Source organism: Anolis carolinensis, unplaced genomic scaffold (genome assembly GCF_035594765.1).
Source record: "Anolis carolinensis isolate JA03-04 unplaced genomic scaffold, rAnoCar3.1.pri scaffold_9, whole genome shotgun sequence".
Lineage (NCBI taxonomy): Eukaryota > Metazoa > Chordata > Lepidosauria > Squamata > Dactyloidae > Anolis > Anolis carolinensis.
The window spans coordinates 6,717,147-6,737,075 of NW_026943820.1; the positions used below are offsets into that span (position 1 = coordinate 6,717,147).

Sequence of the window (19,929 nt, forward strand, 5' to 3'; positions counted from 1 at the left end):
GGCAAGCATTCAGTGCCATTATTAGACAAACGACATATAGACAGACACAGAGGCAATTTATCATTTTCCAGCTTCTGGCTTCATGAGGGTATTCTCAATTCCGGCCACAGGGGGAGCTGCCATGTCATCCACTTGTGACACCGAGTCCTTGATGGTAGTACTTCCTCATTCTTCTGCACGCTGCTGGCAGTTTTATGGAGTTAAATTAGCCTGCCATGTCATCTTCTACTTGTGACACCGAGTCCTTGATGGTAGTACTTCCTCATTCTTCTGCACGCTGCTGGCAGTTTTATGGAGTTAAATTAGCCTGCCATGTCATCTTCCACTTGTGACACCGAGTCCTTGATGGTAGTACTTCCTCATTCTTCTGCATTCTGCTGGCAGTTTTATGGAGTTAAATTAGCCTGCCATGTCATCTTCTACTTGTGACACCGAGTCCTTGATGGTAGTACTTCCTCATTCTTCTGCACGCTGCTGGCAGTTTTATGGAGTTAAATTAGCCTGCCATGTCATCTTCCACTTGTGACACCGAGTCCTTGATGGTAGTACTTCCTCATTCTTCTGCACGCTGCTGGCAGTTTTATGGAGTTAAATTAGCCTGCCGTGTCATCATCCACTTGTGACACCGAGTCCTTGATGGTAGTACTTCCTCATTCTTCTGCACACTGCTGGCAGTTTTATGGAGTTAAATTAGCCTGCCATGTCATCATCCACTTGTGACACCGAGTCCTTGATGGTAGTACTTCCTCATTCTTCTGCACGCTGCTGGCAGTTTTATGGAGTTAAATTAGCCTGCCATGTCATCTTCCACTTGTGACACCGAGTCCTTGATGGTAGTACTTCCTCATTCTTCTGCACACTGCTGGCAGTTTTGTGGAGTTAAATTAGCCTGCCATGTCATCATCCACTTGTGACACCGAGTCCTTGATGGTAGTACTTCCTCATTCTTCTGCACGCTGCTGGCAGTTTTATGGAGTTAAATTAGCCTGCCGTGTCATCATCCACTTGTGACACCGAGTCCTTGATGGTAGTACTTCCTCATTCTTCTGCACACTGCTGGCAGTTTTATGGAGTTAAATTAGCCTGCCATGTCATCATCCACTTGTGACACCGAGTCCTTGATGGTAGTACTTCCTCATTCTTCTGCACGCTGCTGGCAATTTTATGTAGTTAAATTAGCCTCCCCACATAAAGCGGTACCTAGAATTTTCTACTCAACAGATGCAACTGTTTTTTGAGTTACTTAGGTGGGCAGAGAGCTAGGACTATTAACGGTCGGGAGCTCAATCCGACCTGGGTTTTGATCCCATGACCTCTCAATCAGTAGTGATTTCTTGCAGCTGGCTACTAACCAGCTGCACCACAGCCCCGCCCATCAATTGCAACATCAAGGATGTTTGGCATGTATGCAAATTACGCTATTTATTTATTACAGTATTTCTACCTTCTCAAAGAACAGGGGATTCAGAGCGTTAGCTGTTGTGGTGGATGCAAAAGCAACTCAATACATCGTCCCAATGGATGTTGAGCATATCTTTGCTAGATGAGAAGTTTCATTGTCATCTCCTGTAGCTTCTTCTGTCAGGTCTGCAGTAGAGTTGGAAAGAATCTCTGCAATTATTCATACCTCAGCCAAGAAATCCTGACAGTTGGGCAACCCCATCAGAAAGCATTGCCATTTCTCCTAGTATTGGATATTCCGAAGTGTTCGGAAATTATTCTGCCGAAGGGAAATAACTGTCTTTTGCCCACGAAAAAAAAATCCACATGGCTTTTTTGTGCATAGAACAGGTCCTGATTAGCACTTCGGCGCAGCCAAATACAGCGAGAATCCTATGGAGGGATATTCGTTTTCTCCCGCAGCAAAGATGAAAGAGTCAAGGATTTACATATTTAGTCTTCAGGGTGCCATGTCCTGGAAAGGATGATGTGAAGGAGGCAAAGAAAGGCAGGCGAGGCATGGATCTGAGCCACCACCTTCAAAACAGAGACCAAGGAAAAGTCTGTAATAGGCCTTTCAGCACCACGGAAAGATCAGAGGGAGCTACACTGTTCCAACAGGTTCTCAGCTTCTGACTGAGTCCCATCAATAGACTTCAACTGAGTTTCACTTGAGCGTAGGACAGCGTTTCTCAACCTTGGGGTCGGGTGCGAGAGGGGTTTAGAGGACTCACCAAAGACCAGTTTTTTTCTATTGGTCATTGGGGTTCTGTGTGGGAAGTTTGGCCCAATCCTATCATTGGTAGGGTTCAGGGACTCTTTGATTGTAGGTGAACTATAAATCCCAGCAACTACAACTCCCAAATGTCAAAGTCTATTTTCCCCCAAACTCCATCAGAGTTCATATTTGGGCATATTGAGTATTGCTGCCAAGTTTGTTCCAGATCCATCGCTGTTTGACTCCATAGTGCTCTCTGGTTGTAGGGGAACTAAAAGTCCAAAACTCAAGGTCAGTGCCCACCAAACCTTTCTCAAGTTGCTCCTGATACGAAAAAAACCTAAAAAAAAAACCAAACCCATGAAATGTTCACCTAAGGATCACCATAAATTGGAAATGCTTTGTAGGCACATAGCAATCCAGTGCACTGTATCTAATTGGATAAAGCGACCCGGTACACACACATACACTCCAAACACAAACGTGCTCATATTAGCCATTAACATTTGAAAATATGCACCTTGTTTTCAGTGCATATGGTTTCGGCAGAACACTCAGTAAGCCTCCCAAATGAGTGAACACTTCTGAAGAGATGGATTTCTTCTCTCAAGAACTTTCAGGAGGTGTGGGACTGCTGAATCCAAGAACTTTGTTTCCATTCTTATGTCCTGAAGCTCCTATGGCAGTGGTTCTCCACCTTCCTAAAGCCGTGACCTCCTAGATCAGGGGTCCCCAAACTTTTTAAACAGGGGGCCAGTTCACGATCCTTCGGACCGTAGGAGGGCCAGACTATAGTTGGCCACCGAGCAATAATTAATAATAGTATTAATAATAGTATTAATAATAACAACAACAATAATAATAAAAAAGAGGGTTGGAAGAGACCCTTTGGGTCATTGAGTCCAACCCCCTTCTGCCTTTGTGCACCGAAAGCACAAGCAAAGCACCCCTGACAGATGGCCGCCCAGCCTCAATGTTAATAATAATAATATAACAATAATAATAATAATAATAATAAGGAGCAAGCCATCAGAACAAATGCAATCAAGGCCAAGATCGAAAAATCAGCTGATGACCCAAAATGCAGACTGTGCAAGGAAACCGATGAAACCATTGATCATATCCTCAGCTGCTGTAAGAAAATTGCACAGACAGACTACAAACAGAGGCACAACTATGTGGCCCAAATGATTCATTGGAACCTATGCCTCAAGTATCACCTCCCTGCAGTTAAGAACTGGTGGGATCACAAACCTGCAAAGGTTGTGGAAAATGAACACGCAAAGATACTGTGGGACTTCCGAATCCAGACTGACAAAGTTCTGGAACACAACACACCAGACATCACAGTTGTGGAAAAGAAAAAGGTTTGGATCATTGATGTTGCCATCCCAGGTGACAGTCGCATTGAAGAAAAACAACAGGAAAAACTCAGCCGCTATCAGGACCTCAAGATTGAACTTCAAAGACTCTGGCAGAAACCAGTGCAGGTGGTCCCAGTGGTGAGGGGCACACTGGGTGCCGTGCCAAAAGATCTCAGCCGGCATTTGGAGAGAATAGACATTGACAAAATTACGATCTGCCAACTGCAAAAGGCCACCTTACTGGGATCTGCACGCATCATCCGAAAATACATCACACAGTCCTAGCCACTTGGGAAGTGTTCGACTTGTGATTTTGTGAAACGAAATCCAGCATATCTATCTTGTTTGCTGTGTCATACAATGTCGTTGTGTCAATAATAATAATAATAAGGTTGGAAGAGACCCCTTGGGCCATTGAGTCCAATCCCCTTCTGCCTCTGTGCACCAAAAGCACAAGCAAAGTATCCCTGACAGATGGCCACCCAGCCTCAATATTAATAATAATAATAATAATAATAATAATAATAATAATAATAATAATAATAATAATAATAATGGTTGTAAGAGAAGAAGAGACCCCTTGGGTCATTTAGCCCAACCCCCTTCTGCCCTTGTGCTGTGGGGGCCGGATAAATGGCTTCGATGGGCCGCATCCGGCCCCCGGGCCTTAGTTTGGGGACCCCTGTCCTAGATCATGTGGCCAGCATGACTGTATGGAGTGCTGTTACCTTCCCGCAGAAGCGGTACCTATTGATCTACTCATATTTGCATGTTTTTGAACTGCTAGGTTGGCAAAAGCTGAAGCTAATAGCAGGAGCTCAATCCATTCCCCAGATTCAAACTGTCAGTGTTTTGGTCAGCAAGTTCAGCAGCTCAGCGGTTTAATACACTGCACCACCGGAGCTCCTGCCATTCTACAGCTATCTATATATATAAAAGAGTGATGGCATCACGGCGACCGACAAAACAACAAAACTACAGGCCCCCCAACCTCTAAATTTGACAACACAACCCATCATCCACGGCTCTAGGTTGATACAACAAAAAGAAAAGAAAAATAAAGTCCTAATTAGAGGGAGAGGAATAATTGCTTTTATCCAATTGCTGCCAGTTAGAAGGCTAAGCTCCTCCAACTTAGTCTCCTAGCAACCCAATAAAAAGAATTTAAAACACTAAAAATTAATACAATAAAATAATATAATAACAGAAAATAACTAAAAATAATAAAGGAAAATAATAAAATATAATAAATAAAAAGATAACTTACAATAAAATTAATTTTAAAAAATACAAATAACATCAAATAAAAATTACACAACAATTTTTAACCAATACCACCACCACTTTGCCACAGCAACGCGTGGCCGGGCACAGCTAGTCTTCTATATAAACAACTTTTAGTGGCACTTCTTATACAAGCTACAAACGAAGGGAATTATGGTGTTGTATTTGGCTAGAAACAGTGGTAGATCATAGCCCCGTCCCTATGGAATCTCTTATGTTTAGTAGTGCTATATATTGCAATGAATACGTTACTCAAGGTATCCACTATTTGTGTTCTCATTGTGTTGTCGAGGGCTTTCATGGCCGGAATCACAGGGTTGTTGTATGTCTTTCGGGCTGTGTAGCCGTGTTCCAGAAGTATTCTCTCCTGACGTTTCGCCCACATCTATGGCAGGCATCCTCAGAGGTTGTGAGGTATGGATAAACTAAGTAAGGAAAGGAAAGAATATATATCTGTGTAGAGTCCAGGGTGTGGCAAGAGTCCTTTGTCACTGGGAAGCCAGCATTAATGTTTCAGTTAATCACCCTAATTAGCATTGGAAAGGTTTTGTCTCTTGCCTGGGGGCATCCTTTGTTCAGTCATTAAAAAACTCTAAAATCAAAACAGTAGATGGGAACCAACACTCTGAGGGCAGAGGACAGCTAATGACTGAACAAAGGATGCCCCCAGGCAAGAGACAAAACCTTTCCAATGCTGAGTTTTTCCTGTTGTTTTTCGTCAATGCGACTGTCACCTGGGATGGCAACACCAATGATCCAAACCTTTTTCTTTTCCACAACTGTGATGTCTGGTGTGTTGTGTTCCAGAACTTTGTCAGTCTGGATTCGGAAGTCCCACAGTGTCTTTGTGTGCTCATTTTCCAATACTTTTGCAGGTTTGTGATCCCACCAGTTCTTTGCTCCTGGGAGGTGGTACTTGAGGCATAAGTTCCAATGAATCATTTGGGCTACATAGTTGTGCCTCTGTTTGTAGTCTGTCTATGCGATTTTCTTACAGCAGCTGAGGATATGATCAATGGTTTCGTCGGTTTCCTTGCACAGTCTGCATTTTGGGTCATCAGCTGATTTTTCGATCTTGGCCTTAATTGCAATAATTTGTAATTATTATTATTATTATTATTATTATTATTACAAATTATTGCAATATAGTGGGAACTCATTCCACTCCCTGGATTTGAACTGCCAACCTTTTGGTCAGCAAGCTCAGCACCTCAGCAGTTTAACCTGCTGCACCACGGAGGGCTCTGTAGTCTTTATCAGGCAGTGCAAATTGCATCCAAAGGAGACTAGCCACACCTTTCATTGCAATCACATTCCAGAATACATGGAGCAGAAGGGTTAATGACATATCCCATCCTCCCTCCCCATCTTCAACTACTTTTTTGTCCATGTGACATATCACATTCATGAGTCGATAATCCCCTTCCAGACAAGGCCCATCAGGAGTGCTGCCTTCAGGCCAACAAACAGCCCACAGGCCCATCCGTCGGCCCCGGCTCCTCTCCCGACTTATTTAGATTGACATCTCCTTTTGTTGTGGATCTGCTCCTCGCTGTTTCGGTGGACTCGGCCTGGCTGCGCTGCCTCTCTGCTTTGCCATCTTTAGATAAAAGTGGGCATTTTCCCATGTCAGTTACTGTTCCGGAGCGAAGCTGTGAGCCAGGCTCAGCACGAGAACTCTCTCCTGCCAGGGCTGTTCCATCTTCACGAGGGTCTTCCTTTGTTAGTCAGCAGCAAAAAAATAAAAGAGAGGAACAAGGAAAAAAATATATCAGGGACGGAGATGCAGGAAGGTCCCGTGATTAATTTTTCATCTTGAACAGCCAGGAATGTCTTTGGAAGTAGATCTTTTAGAGACCTCACATCATAAAAAATAGGCTCTTACTCATTTCAGTTCCTCCTCTCCTCCCATTGTTGGCTGTTGCAAAGATACCATCTGGTGCAAACCTTGAGTGGCTCCTCCTTGTCCCATCCTTCCTTCCAACTGCACTTGACCTTCAACTTTGTCCTTCGTGTTACGGGGTTTACGGCGAAACGCGATTATGTTTTATTGCAAAAATGGAGGGCCAGGCGATGCGTTTTCTCCCCAGCATTTGCCTCATCCCAAGTGTCGCATTCATGTTCTTGCCGTGCTTTGATCTAAATAAATATCCAAGCAGGGAGACTCATCGGGGACCCGCGAGGAATAATAAAGAAAAATAATGTGCCATTGATTTTGCTTGGGGTGTCTAAATGCGTTTTTATGATTGTATATGTTTATGGCTTTCCCACTGTAATGTCATGAATTCCAGGCAATTAAAAAGGACATGAATTCCAAAGCATTTAACCAGGGGAAATCTGCCTTCCAAACGCAGTGTATTAAAAGTTGCAATAATTTTGGAGAGCTTGGAACTGCGGCAGAAGCTAACGGTTGTTGCTTTGGTTCCTGGTTAAAAAAAATAAAAAGTATGTGGTTTGGAAACGAACTTGAAAAAACATGAAGATCAAGGCAGATCCTCCTGCAAATGGAGAAAGGCATTGCAGACTAACTCAACCAGAGAAGTCAGCCATAGCAGAGCCAACCTGGACACAGTATATTATTTGAGAACACAAAAATGCTTGACCACCCTAACAACTACCACGTCAGACTACACAGAGAAGCCATTGAAATTCACAAGCATCTGGACAATTTTAACAGAAAGGAGGAAAGCATGAAAATGAACAAAATCTGGCTACCAGTATTTAAAAAGAACCCTAAAATCAGGACAGTAAATAAAGAACAACATTCTGAAAACAGGGGAATTACAGACAAGAAACAATCAGGGCCAGTTAACACATCCTAACAAAGGATTCCCCCAGGCAGGAAACAGCCTAGTTTCCAACACTGCACAGCTTCTGAGGATGCCTGCCGTAGATGTGAGCAAAATGTCAGGAGAGAATGCTTCTGGAACATACAGCCCTGATATGGTGGTGGTCTGACATGGTGGTGGTTGTGAGAGTGGTCCAGCATTTCTGTGTTCTCAAATAATATACTGTGTCCAGGTTAGTTCATCAAGTGCTCTGCTATGGCTGACAGACTACGCAGCAAATGAAGAACAACACTCAGAAAACAGGGGAATTCCAGGCAGGAACAATCAGGGCCAGCTAACACCTCCAAACAACGAATTCCCCCAGGCAGGAAGGAGCCAGGCTTTGAAACTGCAAGGCCTTTCAGTGCTAATCAAGCTGGCCAATTGCAACATTCACATTTGCCTCCAACAGTCACCCATGACATTATTCCACGGATATATAAACCCCAATTGCCTAGTTTCCAACAGACCCTACAACCTCTGAGGATGCCTGCCATAGATGTGGGTGAAACATCAGGAGAGAATGCTTCTGGAACATGACTGTACAGCCTGGAAGACTCACAGCAACCCACTTATCAGAAAGATCTATCCTTTTTTCATCTATCACTGAAGAAGAGCCATATCACCTGATACAGAGCTCACTTTTACAAAGTTTTAGAAAGTTTCTGAAGTTTGCCTTAAAAAGACTTCCAAGTAGATTATGTAAGAATTTTCCTTTTGTTGAAAAAAAAAAACATGCCAATGAAGACAAAAAGATAGACCCCCTGTTTTTTTTTTCTTTGAGTGATACTGTTTTGTCAGTGTGGATCCCATCTAAAAATGTGAGGAGGCCCTTTCCAATTGTGTGATAAAAATAAAGCTAAATAATGAAGATATCTTCGTGATATCGACTGAATGGCTTCTGCCCTCTAAGTCGGACATCAAACCCTGCTTGAAAAGTCCACCGGTGCCATTGGATGATGTTTGCTATAGACTCACCAGGTTGGAGAAACAACTGCAGTCTACCGCTGTGTTTCTTTAATGCCGCCTCTGTTGTTTTGCTCTCTCTATCGAGAAGGATGGATTTAATTAGCTGATGCCCATTGCACTTGACTTTTCTAGGCAAATGCCCCATACAATGAATAGTTTCAAGAAAACATTAAGACGAGACGGTGTGTAAAGGCTTGTCCGTGTGATGGAATACAATGCACTCATTGTCTACTGAGCATCTCTGATATGCAATGGGAAAGAAGACTTGCAAATTATACAGTTAGAAGTTGAAAATGTTTAAAAATTCCAGGTTGACACAACACACACATACATATAAGTAGTCATATGCCAATGATGGGCAACCTTTTGCACTTGGTGTGTCAAAATTCACCAAAAAACCTAGCATGACTTGGGTGGTGTGTCACTTCGAGAGAAAGACCATAATTTCACAATATATATAGTTTAAATAACAAAAATTTATAACTGTAATATATAACTGTATTTAATAAATCAAAAACTATTTACTACCATTATTTCCATGTTCAACAATCTATGGTACCTCTTGCAGTTTCCATGCTGATTTCTCTTTATTGTAGTTTCAATGTAGTCATGAATAATGAATAATATAATAATAATATAATAGTGGCGCAGCTGGCTAGTAACCAGCTACTATAAATCACTACTGACCGAGAGGTCATGAGTTCGAAGCCCGGGTCGGGTTAAGCCTCCGACCATTAATAGCCCCGGCTTGCTGTTGACCTATGCAGCCCCGAAAGACAGTTGCATCTGTCAATTAGGGAAATTTAGGGACGCTTTATGCGGGAGGCTAATTTACAACACTATAAAACTGCCAGCAAAACACGACAAAAGGAATGAGGAAATACAGCCACTACTGGATGGTGAAGCAACAGCTCCCCCTGTGGCCGGAATCGTGAAGCTGGAAAAATGTTAAAAATGCCTCTGAGTCTGTCTAATGTATGTTGTTTGTCTGTTGGCATTGAATGTTTGCCATATATGTGTTCATTGTAATCCGCCCTGAGTCCCCTTCAGGATGAGAAGGGCGGAATATAAATACTGTAAATAAATAAATAAATAAATAAATACAATAATAATAGAATAATAATAGAATGATTATATATGTGTGTGTGTGTGTGTGTGTGTGTGTGTGTGTAATGTGCATAATTCCCATGGAGTAAACAACAAAACCGCTGGACCAAATCACACCAAATTTGGCCACAAAAGACATAGTCATCCAATAAATCTGCACGCGACAGCGTGTCAGCAAAAATGGCTAGGCGTGTCAGTGCTGACATGTGTGTTATAGGTTGGCCATCACTGTCATATGCAAACCACAATCTTTAATCCATTGCTGCACTTCCCATTCCGATGTCAGTGGCACAATAAATGTGCCTCTGGTTTTAGCCGAAACAACGAAGGAACTATCCGAGGTGCTAAAACTTTTTTATTGGTTAATGTTCAGCACACTGGATAGCTCCTTTAAAGTCTAATCTAATCAAATCCATAATTAATGATGTTTTGTATCTCAAAAACTAGAGCTGATAGGGGAAAATTGGTACAATTTTTTTGAATCAGCATCTGGTCGCACCCAGAGATAAGGCTAACTAACTGTATGTTGGCTGGTGTAATCCAATCCACCAAAGTCAAACTCGAAAATCAGGAATGAATCGTTTTAGCAAAAGTAAACTTTTGATTTCGGCAACTAATATAAAAACATCCTCATGAGCCAATGCAAGCTGGGGGGGGGGGGGGGGTCACAAGTTGGGTTTAAGAAGGGTCGCCAAAAACCATCAAAAACACTTAGTTCTGATGGTCTTAGGAACCCAAATCACTTATCCAACATAAACATGACCCTTTACCTTAACTACCACCAATTCCTCAATACTTTATTTCCCATACCACCAGACTTCACCACAGCAACACGTGGCAGGGCACAGCTAGTGTACCATATATTCTCGAGTATAAGCTGACCCAAATATAAACCAACCAGGACCCTCACCCGAGTATATGCCGAGGGGGGCTTTTTCAGTCTTAAAAAAAGGGCTGAAAAACTAGGCTCATATTCAAGTATATACAGTAAGTTCCTCATGTTGTGGGGTCACAGCATTCGGAAGGCTGAGAACCACTGCTCTAAGCCATGGCTACCACAAGGGAAAAAGTGGGGAGAAAGTTGGAGCTAAACTGTCTTTCTAAATCCCAGGAGGCTCATTGAGCTGTCATGTTGGAGGAACGACATCCCCTGTCAGAACAATCAAAGCTGAATCCCAAAGATGCCTTGAAGGAGGAGGAGATAGATTTCGCCTGCCATACTGCAAACTGGTGCAGGGAAGCTAGAGGGAGATTTAATGCAAGCCCAAAGCTTTGCTGGTGGTTGTTACACCACGTTCTGAAAGCAGCCTTCTCCAATCTGGTTGCCCTTTGGATGTGCTGAACGATCGGCCCAGTCACTTCCCAACAGCAAGGCCACTGGCTTGGTGAAGTGACGGAAGTTGTAGGGTTGACATGTGTGGAGATGTCAGGCAGAGAGGATTTTTTTCTTTATTCTCTTATTCTTTCTTATTCTTATTCACATTGGATGGTAGCGTTACTTAGTTTTGAATATAGGTGACAGAGACTTGGATATTGAAGAACCAAAAACAAGTTTATTTCAGGCACAGAGTTTAGTGGTTACAGTAACTTCTTTAAAGGCACTTAGATAATGGTTGCAAAGTTATTAACTGATCACTTTGGATCTAACTGGGATTGCTTTCCCTTCCTACTCAGACTATACAAATAAACCTAAACAAGTCACCTAACTGGCTTAATTTAACACCACTAGAGATCTGAGTTCCCTTGGTTTCCCTAACCTGGAACCAGTGTCTTCCCTGTGACTAGAATCACAGACTAAACTGTTTTTTAAAACATTCCCTCCTTTTCCTTCAAATGGCGGTTGGCTCCGCCCTCGTTACTATGGCAACCTGCCTCAGAATGCTGAGCTGGTTACCATCCCCCACGCAAAGCATCACCCTCCTCCACTTTTAAACATAGTTAAACCTGACTTTTAAAACAAAATTAAACATGACATCTATAAATCAAAATAAAAACACACTTCTTTACAACATGCTATATAGCTCTGGACATCTAAAGCATGTGAGGTTGCTCAAAATTGCCCTAAACAAGCTGATATTTCTATGGCACAGTCTCATAGTTCCTTTCCAAAATGTTCCGCTAAAGCTTGGAATGGTTAGTGGGAATATGCTGCTTCTTTGCAGAGATGGAATCAAATCCAAAGATTCAAGGAGCCATGTTCGGGCACTCTTGTTTGCTGTGTCATAATAAAATAATAATAATAATAATAATAATAATAATAATAATAATAATAATAATAATAATAATATGCCGTGCAAAAAGATCTCAGCTGGCATTTGGAAACAATAGACATTGATAAAATTACGATCTGTCAACTGCAAAAGGCCACCCTACTGGGATCTGCACGCATCATCCGAAAATACATCACACAGTCCTAGACACTTGGGAAGTGTTCGACTTGTGATTTTGTGATACGAAATCCAGCATATCTATCTTGTTTGCTGTGTCATTAATAATAATAATAATAATAATAATAATAATAATAATAATAATAATAATAATAATAATAATTTATATACTGTCCTATCTCCTCAGGGGACTCAGGGCAGTTTCCAACATGATAAAAACAATGCAATACAATACAATACACATAATAAACAGAACCATACAACTATTTAAAATAATACAAATGGTAAACATAAATACACAATGTATGATCCAAAGAATGAAAAATAAAACTAGTAACAAAACTCCCTTTACACAACAACAACAAAGCCTACGCACACACAAATGGATGTCCTATTTGTTAATAAGCAGTTAGCTTAACATTGTTGAATGCAAGAGAGAGTTCCTTTCTATTACTTTTATTCTCAGTCCCAAGCACCAAAATGAGCATTGCGAATGTAAGGAGTATTGTTAATTCTTTTTACGCAAGATAATCTCCCAGTTTGAGATAAGCGACCTCCCTCCGAAAAAAAGGGATGCTGACACCTGTCAAAACATTTCCAGCCAAACTACATCAACCACGGTTTAATATCCCTCCTTTCTGCCTTGAAAAGATCAGTGTTAGCTAGCAAATTACTCTAAGACAGCAACATCATTTCTGGAAATGTTTCTGTTAGATCATGTCAATAAATTTCAACTTCCTTGCTTCCCGTCGTCCTTTCTTTTTTGGTCCTAAAGATGAGAAAAAACATTCCAGTTGAAGGGGGTGATTTTGTCATTTGGGAATTGTAGTTGCTGGGATATATAGTTCACTTACAATCAAAGAACATTAGGAACTCCATCAACAATGGAATTGAACCAAACTTGGCACACAGAACTGCAATGACCAATAGAAAATACTGGAAGAGTTTGGTGAGCATTGACCTTGAGTTTGGGACTTGTAGTTCACCTACATCCAGACAGCACTGTGGACTCAAACAATGATGGATCAGGACCAGACTTGGCACAAATATTCAATATGCCCAAATTTGGACACTGGTAGAGTTTGGGGAAAGTAGTGTCGACATTTGGGAGTTGTAGTTGCTGGGATTTATAGTTCACTTACAATCAAAGAACATTAGGAACTCCATCAACAATGGAATTGAACCAAACTTGGCAAACAGAACTCCCATGACCAACAGAAAACACTGGAAGAGTTTGGTGAGCATTGACCTTGAGTTTAGGAGTTGTAGTCCACCTATATCCAGACAGCACTATGGACTCAATGATGGATCTGGACCAGACTTGGCACAAATACTCAATATGCCCATATTTGAACACTGGTGGAGTTTGGGGAAAATAGACTTTGACATTTGGGAGTTGTAGTTGCTGGGATTTATAGTTCACTTACAATCAAAGAACATTAGGAACTCCACCAACAATGGAATTGAACCAAACTTGGCACATTGAACTCACATGACCAACAGAAAACACTGGAAGAGTTTGGTGAGCATTGACCTTGAGTTTAGGAGTTGTAGTCCACCTATATCCAGACAGCACTATGGACTCAATGATGGATCTGGACCAGACTTGGCACAAATACTCAATATGCCCATATTTGAACACTGGTGGAGTTTGGGGAAAATAGACTTTGACATTTGGGAGTTGTAGTTGCTGGGATTTATAGTTCACTTACAATCAAAGAACATTAGGAACTCCACCAACAATGGAATTGAACCAAACTTGGCACATTGAACTCACATGACCAACAGAAAACACTGGAAGAGTTTGGTGAGCATTGAACTTGAGTTTGGGAGTTGTAATTCACCTATATCCAGACAGCACTGTGGACCCAAACAATGATGGATTGGGACCAGACTTGGCACAAATACCCAATATGCTCAAATGTGAACACTGGTGGAATTTGGGGAAAATAAACTTTGACATTTGGGAGTTGTAGTTACTGGGATGTATAGTTCACCTACAATCAAAGAGACCCTTGAACCCCACCAATGATAGAATTGGGCCAATCTTCCCACATAGAATCCCCAGGACCAACAGAAAATACTGGTCTTTGGCATCCCCTCTGAACCGCCCTCGCAACCCGACCCCCAGGTTGAGAAAGGCTGTGTTCGAGAAAGTCTTTTCAAGTATTTCTGTTGCTTTTCCTGTTATGAGTGGGGATCCTGTTATTGGGCCTGTATGAAATTTAAGTGTAGCTAATGTGGGGCAAAGAGAATAATCCAAATTTCCAATTTCTTTACCAAAAAAGCCCATCACGGATTGATGCTTATGAACAAATGCGGATATTGAGTGATACAGCATTGGCCTACATTGGACACAATTTTGTACAGTTCCTATTCTGTTCAGGGGAGCTGGAGCAGGAGGGCAGTGATGACAATTTATTTTCCACATCAATTTAGGTCACCTAGATTTGGATTTAAAGGCACAATACCGTTGGACATTTTCATTGCTTGCCAAGGCAGTTGCAAAAAGAAGGGACTGTGGCGGGTGGAGAGTGAAAAGGAAACAGAGACTTGGCACATTATTCCAACAAGTATGAACTGGATCCAGAACTGGCTACCAGTTGGGTGCCAAGTTTCAGGGGTGTCCTTAGAGCCAGCGGGGTGGGATTGCCATTTTCCCCTTAATATGTCATCATTACTATATATACTATAGATACTATATATACTACTAGCTGTGCCCGGCCACGCGTTGCTGTGGCAAAGTAGTGGTGGTATTGGTTAAAAATTGTTGTGTAATTTTTATTTGACGTTATTTGCATTTTTTTAATTAATTTTATTGTAAGTTATATTTTTATTTATTATATTTTATTATTTTCTTGTATTATTTTTAGTTATTTTCTGTTATAGTATTTTATTGTATTAATTTTTTTAGTGTTTTTTATTATTTTTTATTGGGTTGCTAGGAGACCAAGTTGGAGGAGTTTAGTCTTCTAACTTACAGCAATTGGATAAAAGCAATTATTCCTCTCTCTCTAATTCGGACATTATTTTTCTTTTCTTTTTGTTGTATCAACCTAGAGGCGTGGATGATGGGTTGTGTTGTCAAATTTCGAGGTTGGGGGGCCTGTAGTTTTGTTGTTTTGTGGGTCGCCGTGATGCCATCACTCTTTTATATATATATAGATAGAATGAATGCCATTTGACACCACTTTAATTGCTATGGCTCTGTGCTATGGAATCATGGGAGCTGTAGTTTCACAAGGTTCTCTAGCCTTTTCCGGCAAAGACTCTTGGTGCCTCGCCATACTATAAATCCCAGGATTCTACAGCAGTTAAAGTGGTGTTAAGCCGCATTCATTCTAAGTGTCCAAATAAAGATCTATGACAACGGATAAGCTTAAGAACAGTGCTCGTTTTTGAATGATATGCTCTGATCCAAATTTATTCAACTGGGAATTGTTGGAGCTTCTTTTTGCATTAATGCACTAGAGTCCTCAGTGGGATTTGACACCTTTCTCCAAAGCTAAATGAAAGGAATCCCGAAAAGCAACACGTGGAAGTAATAAGCTGTATCTTCTGTAGCCCTAATGTGCTTTCTTCCATCACCATAAATCACAAAGTAAATCCGGAGACCTAATGTCTGATTATGCCGCCTGGCTCTGTGCAAAGAAGCCAGGAAATGCCCTCCATTTTTTAATTGCTAACATTTAGTCAATAGGTTGAACAGCAATGAAACAATATCTCCTTGTTGTTTAATTGTACGTAATACTTTTCTCTTTTGAGAGGCAGGAGGAAAGTCTGGCTGAAGTTCATCCATGGGCTACACTGGCAGCCGGAGTCTGAACACAAGGAGTGAAGAAGCTGTGAAAATGGAAAAGGTCAAGAATGACATTCATCTATTCCAGCTGTCAAATCAAGTGAATGCTAACATAATGAGGGGCTGGTGTAAGAAGATGGTTTTCTGCATGTATTTTGTCTTGATTTGATATGCTTGCCTATATATATATATATATATATATATATATATATATATATATATATATCTTGAGGCAGAGATCTGACCTTGTCTAATAGCTGAGAATGTCTTGGGTTTAAATTTCAACCCACCTTCAAAGACTTTCTCAAGCAAATACTCATGCGCACATTATGATGTTGCCTTGGACCAAAGCAGATCTGACCAGATCTCAGACAAATACCATTTTTGGACTATTTACCCTATAACTGGCCAAACAACATTGTTGTTGTTATTAATAATAATAATAATAATAATAATAATAATAATAATAATAATAATAATAATAATAATAATTTTATTTTTATACCCCGCCCCATCTCCCCGGACTCGGAGCGGCTTACATGGGGCCAAGCCCAGTCCACAATAAAAACAAAGCAATAAAAACGAATAATAACAATAAAAACCAGTGATAAAATCACATTCAAGAACAAAAAGGTAAAATAATAATAATAATAATAAAACTTTATTTATACCCCGCCACCATCTCCCCAACGGGGACTCGGGGCAGCTTACATGGGGCCATGCCCAGGACAATACAATATAAACAGCATATAAAATCTTGGATAAAATCTAGAAAAAACCTGGGCCAAAGTGCTAGTTTGTCAAAATCATTTCAATGAAACATTGCAATGAAATCATCACAGAGTCAACTGTCAGTTTCAGTGCACTGAAAAGTAGAGTGATTGAAAAGTTGGCAGTCTGAGACCAAGTCAGGGCAAGCACCTGCTGTTAGCCCCACTCACCTAGCACGTCAAAAGCAGAAAATTATTATTTATTTATTTACAATATTTATATCCCGCCCTTCTCACTCCAAAGGGGACTCAGGGCGGATCACGGTGTGCATATACATGGCAAACATTCAATGCCGTTAGACATACGACGTACAGACACAGACACAGAGGCAATTTAACATTTTTCCAGCTTTTGGCTTCATGAGGGTATGCTCAGTTCCGGTCACAGGGGGAGCTGCTGCTTTATCATCCACCCTGACACCGAGTCCTTGATGGAGTACTTCCTCATTCTTCCACATAAACGCTGATAGACATTTTTATGGTGACGTAAATTAGGGAGCCCTGGTGGCAAAGTGTGTTAAAGCACTGAGCTGCTGAACTTGCACACTGAAAGGTCCCAGGTTCAAACCCCGGGAGCGGCGTGAGCTCGAGCTTCTGCCAAACTATGTGATGCCTCATGGGCCTTGTAGTCCTGTTCCTAGTACTATTGTGGCAGATGAAGATGAAAACATGGGGTTTTCGCCGGTTCAACAAGAGCTAGAGTCTCTTCACCTGCCGGATGTTGACGTTTGCCCTCAAGAATTCAGTAAACCAGGCCTTGGGCAGTACTCCCCTCCGTTTCCCAGGAAGGAATCTTATTCTAAGGACAGAGGAGTCAGAGAAGCTAATCGGAGAAGTCTAAGAATTGCTGCCAAACAAACAGGCTGATTAGGCCTGCTTCCCTTGGGAAAATCTAAGGAGTCTTGCATCTGGACAGAGTTGGGTTTCGCTTCTTGTTCTCTAGGGAAAGAGATTGTTGGCGGGAAAACGAGACCCAATATAGGGGTTTGGCGCGAGAGATTCTTTGCGGAGTCAATTGATCAGCTTCAGGAGAGAGATCGTGTGTGGACTTCGTAACCCCAGTTCCTTGCTTCCCGGATCAAGCTTCAAGCCCTTGCCTTGCCTTGCCGTTCAACCACGGACCCTGCTCCACGCTTCATGTTTTGCCTTGTCTTCAGTCATGGACCTAGCCAAGAATCAAGTTTATTTCCAGCCTTGTTGTCAAGCTTCATTGGACTTTAAGACTCTGACATTTCCCCACACTATTGCTTGGCAAGAGTGTGTGTTTCGGTCAAGTGGATTAAAACTTTGAACTCTAATATCATTTATTGGACAATACATTTTTGGACTATATTTGACCTCTTTTGAAAGGTCTGTTTCTGAACTATATTCTTCACTTGTTTTTATTGATTTTATATATTTCTTTAATAAAGATATTAGATAGAGACTGGCCTCTGTGTAGGTTATTGGTGCCCAGCAGCCAGGGTTCTGACAAACTAGCAGTTCGAAAACATGCCAATGTGAGTAGATCAATAGGTACCGCTACGGCGGGAAGGTAACGGCGCTCCATGAAGTCATGCTGGCCACATGAGCACCAACCCCCAGAGTCAGACATGACTGGACTTAACGTCAGGGGAAACCTTTACCTTTACCTTAAATTAGTTAAATTAGCCTCCCCGTATAAGCGGTCCCTAAATTTTCCTACTTGACAGATGGAACTGCCTTTCAGGTTGCTTAGGTAAACAAAGAACTAGGCTATTTAATGGATTATTATTATTATTATTATTATTATTATTATTATTATTATTATTACACAGCAAACAAGATAGATATGCTGGATTTCATATCACAAAATCACAAGTCGAACACTTCCCAAGTGTCTAGGATTGTGTGATGTATTTTCGGATGATGTGCGCAGATCCCAATAGGGTGGCCTTTTGCAGTTGGCAGATCATAATTTTGTCAATATCTATTGTTTCCAAATGCCGGCTGAGATCTTTTGGCACGGCACCCAATGTGCCCATCTCCACTGGGACCACCTGCACTGGTTTCTCCCAGAGTCTTTGCAGTTTAATCTTGAGGTCCTGATAGCAGCTGAGTTTTTCTTGTTGTTTTTCGTCAATGCGACTCTCACCTGGGATGGCAACATCAATGATCCAAACCTTTTTCTTTTCCACAACTGTGATGTCTGGTGTGTTGTGTTCCAGAACTTTGTCAGTCTGGGTTCAGAAGTCCCAGTCTGGATTTGGAAGTATCTTTGCGTGCTCATTTTCCAATACTTTTGCAGGTTTGTGATCCCACCAGTTCTTTACTGCTGGGAGGTGGTACTTGAGGCATAAGTTCCAAAGAATCATTCAGGCCACATAGTTGTGCCTCTGTTTGTAGTCTTTCTGTGCGATTTTCTTACAGCAGCTGAGGATATGATCAATGGTTTCGTCGGTTTCCTTGCACAGTCTGCATTTTGGGTCATCAGCTGATTTTTCAATTTTTTTAATTGCATGTGTTCTGATGTCTTGCTCCTGAGTTGCAAGGATCAGGCCTTCTGTCTCCTTCTTCAGGGTCCCATTCGTGAGCCAGAGCCAGGTCTTCTCCTTATCAGCTTTTCCTTCAATTTTGTCAAGGAACTTTCCATGCAATGTTTTGTTGTGCCAACTGTCAGCTCTAGTTTGTAGTGCAGTTTTCTTGTACTAGTTTTTTGTCTGCTGTGCTTTGAGGAGTTTCTGATTTTTGACTTCAATCGAAGCAGGTTCTTCACTTTGCTTGACATATTCTGCCAGGGCATGTTCTTCTTCTTTGACTGCTTGTTTTACTTGTAAGAGTCCTCTGCCTTTACCTTTGTTTGTGTTGTCTGTCCTTGTTCATTGTATAATCGGCATCAAGTGTTTGTTGTATATGTGTTTTGTAAGCTACTGTGAGAAGGGCAGGGTATAAATACTGTAAATAAATGTAGACCATACTGTAAATAAATGTAGAATATCACAAAACAACTCCCATATGGCTTATATTAGGCAACATATCTGATTACAAATGGACTTAGTCTTCCCACTTTGCCCTCTCAAATGCCGAGGCAAAGAAGTCGGCAGAACACTTGTCAATGCACTGTGGAAGAGAAGAAGCAATTCTTTAAAATTACCTCTTTGTACTGTTGATTTCTGGAAAGGTTATAATTTCTCCGAGTCATTGATTAGTGACAAATCCTATCTTTGGAGAAGTTTCCCTAACCTTTGGGATATTTCGCCTTGAATGTCAGTTTGTTATTGTTTAACTCAAGTCTCATCTTCTGC

At 41.4% G+C, this 19,929-nt stretch overlaps 1 long non-coding RNA gene across 1 annotated transcript in view; it reads left to right on the forward strand.

The window, feature by feature from the left end:
- LOC134293578 (uncharacterized) overlaps positions 1-12,841 on the forward strand; it is a 45,504-nt gene extending 32,663 nt beyond the window's left edge. The window contains exon 2 of the long non-coding RNA XR_010000531.1: positions 1-12,841. This exon is cut by the window's left edge and continues 7,585 nt beyond it. This is a non-coding gene — a long non-coding RNA (uncharacterized LOC134293578).
- Positions 12,842-19,929: the final 7,088 nt, after the last annotated feature.